Here is a 6810-nt window from a genome sequence, read left to right as displayed (position 1 = left end):
ATCTCCCTGCAATGAGCAGGGACTGTTTTATCTTCCTTTTCAGTACCTCTAATGAAAAGCAAAAATGCAGGTTTTTTCCACAGCCCTTTGTTGTCAAGGGATAGGGACACCCAAGGTTCTGATAAACACACACAAAAATGTAAGTTCAATATGTTATGATTATGCCTTCATTTCTGACGCTCTGGGGGTTTTTCTGGAGATTCACATATTATCATCTCCATCTATGAGCTACAGCTGACATTTAGCTTTTCTTCAGGTTTGCAAACAAGAGAGAAAAACCTTGACTTCCTTCCTCTTCATCACAGAGCTCTCAGATGCTTAAATTGCCAAGAGGATGTTGGCTTCAAGATTCTCTGGTGCTGCAAAAGTGGTGATTTTTTTTCTCAGACGTGTTTGATTCCCAGTGACACCCATGTGCCTCCCTGTGATGGGCCAGAGGAGTGCTGGGCTCTGCGTTTGACAGCAAGAAATGGAAACTCAGAAAGGACTCACAGAATGTATAAAGGAGCTGGAAAGCACTCTCACAATTTCAGAGCCCAGGATTGAATCATAAATCCTGAGCTGTCTCTATTCTTTCTTTTCACATGATCTACCCATCCTCTGCTATCCAGCACCACTTTAAAAATACCCGAGCTTGCTCCGAGAGAGCACATTTGCACAACAGGAATAATCTGACACCAGTGTTTGTGCCTGGAAATTCTGTGAGTGTGTTGTTAAAGGGGACTTGTGTTTTCCAAAACAGACTTTATAAAGATCAGGCTCTGTTTTCATCAGATAGCCTCTGTAAATTCTTCAGTTCTCAGGTTGCTTCTGGAGTATGACAGAAACCATTTGTCATATTTACATGTCTGGTTGCTTCTCCTGCACCACCTTACCAGGAGAGCATCCAGCCTCACATTATTTAAAGGCTCCTTGGAACAAAAGCCACATATCCAGTTCATTTATTTCCTCCTAAAACCACAACCTTGGGTGAGTGCCACTCTCACTTGTACTTTATCTCATGTGTCAGCATTTTACACATTTTCCTTCTGCCAGCATAATCTCCTATGTGAGCCTAATCCTTCCAGACTTCCGAACTATTTGCCCTTCTAAGACATTTTCTTTGTCATGTATGCTTTTCTGATACCACCTTGAAGGGGATTTAGGTGTACTCTAGACCACAGCAGACACAGCAAGTTATTGAAGAGATCAGCAGCCTGCTCCTCAACATCATAACCATATTGGACTCAATCCACAGGTGTGGGTACCACATTTGGCTGGAGGCTAGAATGGACACACTGGATTCAAGGAGGTGTTTTCTGCTGTTGGGAGGCTGGGAGAGAGCTCTGCTCGAGGTTCAGATCCTCACAGGGACTGACATTTCTTTGCAGGTGGCACCCCTGGCAAGCTGCATTTTCTGCTGCACAGCTCCAGACAGTGCCCAGAGGCACAAGAGAGCCTGCAGACTTCCAAGAATGAGGCTGACTCCTGCCCAAATCCATTTTTGCTTATACCAGAAATCTTCGTTAAAGCCAGTAATTTCAGTAAAGTCACCCCAGGTGTTTTGAGGAAGGGTTGACAAAGTCAGTTTCTAAAGCAGCAAACAGAAGGGTTAAGCCCACGTTGCCTCTATGTTTCTCCAAGGAGATGAAGCAATTTGCCAATTTTGCAGCCCTCAGTACACTTGACAGAATTGTTTAGCTGGACAAATTGGGTAAATTATTTCTTAAATATGTGCTGTTGTGGTCTTTCCCTTAGCTTGCTTGTTCCATCTTTTCCTGTTTTTTTCCACCACTCATATTTCAACTTTGATAAGCCCTTGTGATTTTTTACCATTCCCCCCTCGTTTACCCCCACCTCTAAGCCAGAGGGACCAGAAGGGGACAAACAGTAAGAAGGCTGTGATCCTGCCAGAGTGATGCAGCAGTGGGGTGCCCTCCCAGCCTTGTGTATATTGAAGCCTTTCCCTGAAAGTTAAACAGTCTTTATTCATCTTTATTGAGTGTTTACACCAAGTAAACACTCAATAAAGAGGTTTGAAGCCTTTTGAAGCCTTTTGAAGCCAACCAGAGCAGTGCAAGGGTTGCACACAGCCTATAATAATTTTATATTTGCCACAGAATTCGGAGCAGGGGGGAGATATAATGCAGAGGCACCATGGTGCCAGCAAAGCAGCATTGATATTTTTTTCAAAATTCCATGTTTGCTCTGTGAGGTATTTGTCTGACCTCACTACTCAAATGACATTGATGCTGGTAACAATTTTGACACTGACTTCAAACAGATTTTTTATTTTTCCCTTCCCACCTCCCTGAATTTTCACAAGCACTAAAACTGTCATCTTGAAATAAAGAATGAAAAACATACAGGGAAAGCTGCATTAAATCCAGTCTGGTCCTGGAATGTCATACTGTTTTTCCATGGAATGGCATCCTGTTTTCATGAGGGATGTCCTGAGCAGGGCCATGATAGGGGATCTCCTACTGGAAAAAAAAATTGGAGAAGCAATCTTTTTCTGAGAGCCTGCCTGCTGAAAAAAAATCAGGTAAAGAATTGATGTGCTCACAGCAAAGACACAACCACATGAGCACACCACTCCAGGAACCAGTTCCATGCCCTTGGCCAGGGTGTGCCAGCTCAGGGAATGAGCAGTGGGGATGAGTTTCCTTATTAAACAGCTCACCATGGATACTGGGGATAGCACCTTTCTGGCATAGAGCTGGTTCTGCCTCGGCAGGGCTCTGGCCTGGTCTTTGCTTTACCTTCAGGTCTGGAATATCCAGACAGCTCTTTCCTGTACAGTTGGTTCCACAAGACTCCAAGACCCAAGAGAGAGCCTTTATATCCAAGCATCTCCTGGGTTCCCAGATCACCACCTGCCTAAGACCAGGACCTTCTAAAGACTCTCTGTGCCACCCCCCACGATGCTGTAAACCTTGCTGTGACCAATCCTGTCTACTGGAGCTGCTTCCATCACTGTCACATGAATAAACAAGACATAAGATATGACAGAATGGAATAGATTCAAAAGTAAAAATAACTAAAGGCACAGACAGAAACTTCACGTGGAGGATCAAGGTACTAAGCCAGATGCTTACTAATCAACCAAGTCACTATAGTGGCTTCTCTTCTACTTGTTCCTCTGGCTGGGATTAATGCATCTCCAAGAGGAGAACAAGAGGGAGTATTAAAAATGACTGGCAAGGAGGAAAACATGACTAAGTGTCAAACACAAAACACACAGCATGAACAAAATGTGTGGCAAGTGGGGATCTCAAGAGGGTTTTACAGCTAGATGTTTAGAAAAATATACACTGCCAGCTTGGACAGAGAGCAATAAAAACAATCGACTGGATCACTCACACTGACAGAGAGAACGGTGCTGTCACATGCAGCTGAACACTTCTCCCTCATCCTGGCAGTGGAAACAGGGCTCACAGAGTACATCTCTGTCTCCTTTAGGCACCTGCAGTCAGTCCCAGTGAGAGAATGAAGCTGTGACTGAGTACTAAGGACATTCAGAGTTTTGGGATTTTTTGTTTAGAGGGGTTTTTTTTTGTTTGTTTTTGGTTTTTGTTTTGTTTTGGTTTTTTTTTTAACTTATGAGTACTTGGAATGTATTGAGGTCTTTCATGGTAGCATTAGATTTAGAGAGGAGACTATCAAAGCCAGAGGGGGTGGTGAGCTCTGTGTCCCTTCCTGTCAATGTTACAAGGTTCCCTGCTGTTCTTCTAGCCAAAAGGGACCACAGAGACAACGTGGTTGACTGCCTGCTTTCCTCACTCACTTCTTGAGCATCCTCTGACAGGATCATTCTGTCTGGATTTACACTGCCAAAATAAACTAAGTGGAAGTTTTTTTTTCAGGTAGCAAGAACTGTCTCACCCTCTCTTGTAAGGCAGTAAAGCTGCACACAGCCCGCACTGGTGAAAATCCATTTGACTTCAAAGTAGTTGCTTGAATTTGACACCAGGCCTGCCCACAGAAGGATATTTGCAGGCATTAAGTGCTAAGCGTATGAATTTTGGCAGAAAATAAACCCCCTTGCAGATCAGTGGGGCTGGGTGTGCCTGGGCTTCAGTTCTGGCTAAAAGCAATTCTGCACCATCAGCCTGGTCACGTTCAGTAGGAACAGTCATGATCACAGATTCACAAATAGTACAGTTTACTGAAAGAACTGAAGCAGCAGATTCAGAATTGCCATGGATTAACATCCCAGCTGTGAGAGAACTCTAATAAGAACCATAATACTGTATTAAGCTGGCTAATAGTAACCCTACACAGAAGCTTACCAAGAAGGTGTCCTCCCCTGAGAGAAGGGAGAGCAGAGTAACCAGTCATCTGCCTCCATCTGGTTTGTTTTGGGGCCCCCTCCTAGCTAGGTGAAATTTCTACCCTCCTGATTACAGCTCAAACTTAACCCCTCCTCTATCCTACAAACAGCAGGATCAGGGTGGACAGCTGAGCAGTTTACTCACATATCTGGTAGCACTTAGCTCAGGAAGATTATTAGCATATGCAGGGATGAGAACTTTAAGAGACAGGCAAAAGTCACTTTTTGGCTGTGCTGTCCTTCAAATTTTCAGTTGCACAGCCTTGTTCTGTTCTTCACAGGACGTCCCCCCACAGCCAGCTCAGCCTTTGGTGATGTCAGCCATGCAGATCTCCATCTGCAGAGATAACACAGAATGAGCACAGCATGCGCTGCACGCTGTAAGCCTCAGCCCTTCCCTGACTCCTTCAGGGATCAGCATCCATCCCACAGGAAGGCTGGAGCAGTCAGTGCACTGATGATCCACCACAGCAACGTGAAGGTTTTCAAACATAACACTCAATATCCTTAATGCAGTTTTAGATAGCTGAAAGTGTTTGCAAATTTATTTTTCCTGGCTGGTGGAAGAGTGTAGATGACAGAAAGTAAAGAACATCCAGATTACTGTTTTTTTCCCTTCCAGTGGCAATTCAAATGAAAAACATAGCATTTTGAAATCTTGGAAACTGCATTTAGATAAATTGGAACATCTAAATAGAAACAAAATACTCCATTCCTAATAAATGAAAGGATTAACTTTATTTGAACAGTTTATTTTTTCCTCTCATTTTCTAACTATGATTATGAAAAGGGGTGGGGGGGAATCCTTCCAGGCTGACCCAAAATAAGTCTCTCACCCACTCCAAGGCTAAAGAGACAGTGTGAGGTGTCCTACATCTCAGCTTGTGACTTGGGCCTTTTAGAAGACGTGAACCACCAAAAAAGAGGCAGATGAACATGAATTTAAGTAATGTCACGCTCTGCAAGGCCTTGGGGTTTTTTTTTCAGCAACGGGAGCAGGAGAACACAGAGCCGGACAGAAGGACTGTGATAACCTATTTCCAAAGAAACCCCGTTGCTCAGAGGAAAAAAGCTTTGTAGAAGGTCGCTGTGATACACACAGGACAAATGTTCTGCAGCCCAGAAAGCAAACAAACCAACCCTACTTCAAAGAAATGACAGTGAGCCAAGCAAGCGGAAAGAGCAGCAAGAGAAATACGAGTGGTGATTTTAATCACATTTCCCTGCTGCATTTTTTGCTGCTGAAGGGCTTTCACCAGCTCCAACTGTGATGCTCAGACACAGATCAAGGATGGATAAATTCTGTGGCCGCAGTTCTCCAGCAATCAATGTCACCAGCACTGCTCTGCTCATGGTTACACAGGGTGACAACCAGCTCAGAGGAGGTGAATCCACTTGCCTGGGTCTGCCTGGTCTTGTTTCAGTTGAATAACTAACAGAAAAAAAAAAAAAAAGAAAAACAAACAAAAAGAGCAGAATGGACATTTCTGTGACAGCAACTACTGTGAGAAGGCAAAAATGAGGGAGGTGTGTTGAAGGCAGCCAATCCTCAGCATGAAGCTGAAAAAAGTCAACAACTCTGTCAAAAATTATACTCTGTATTTCATTTGGCGCTGGAAGAGGGACTGCAGTACTTCTAAAAAGCAGGGTGCAACTGACGGCAGTATCCAACTATTTTATAAGACCAAAACAATTGTGCTCTTTTGCCCATGAATATTTATGAAAAAAAAAAAAAGCCGAAAAAATAATGACACAATTTTCCAAATATATAACTTTGGTGGCATTTATATCCTTTCTCACGGCGCTTTCTGGAAATATTCCAGCCTCTCACACAGCAGTACTTAAGGACTACTTAATGTCTTCTGAAAAACAAAGCCTGTGTTCAAGCACTTTGTTATATCAGGCACATTGCAAAGAATTTTATTAACAGAAATATTTGATCAAAGAGTAAAAATAAACACGAATGTCAGAGAAAACAAAACCATAATTTATTTATTGCTATAAATAATCAAGCTGAAAAGATACTTTGAAGATGTAGAGCCATTTGAGTCACAACCATTACAAATAAAAGTTTGACCACTCTGTACAGTTCAGGTTTCTAACAGTGACAACTTGCTATGACTTGCTCAAAACTGAATCCAGAGCACAAATTCTTTACAGCCATAATCCCCAGAGCAGCACGGATGACCAGAAAAAATTATATCACATTCTGGTCATAAATTATTCACAAATGAAAAACCAACAAGCAAAAAAAAAAAAAAACCCAATAAAACAAAACAAAACTTAAACAAAATAAAAACTCATTAGAGAAATGGCAAGCAAACAAGAAAAAAATATACACTGGATTGTTTCACTTTATTAATTGATTTCTAGTGTAATTTTCAGAGTTCTTTCAATAATAAGGATGATTACCTTTCCTGAAGCATGTGCTTTTTTAAATTAGTGACCAAAAGCCAGAGAAAGGTTTACTCGTATAATGAAGCTTTAAATGAATGACA

Source organism: Serinus canaria, chromosome Z (genome assembly GCF_022539315.1).
Source record: "Serinus canaria isolate serCan28SL12 chromosome Z, serCan2020, whole genome shotgun sequence".
Lineage (NCBI taxonomy): Eukaryota > Metazoa > Chordata > Aves > Passeriformes > Fringillidae > Serinus > Serinus canaria.
The sequence above is the reverse complement of the archived record's forward strand: the minus strand, read 5'-3'. Positions refer to the sequence as shown.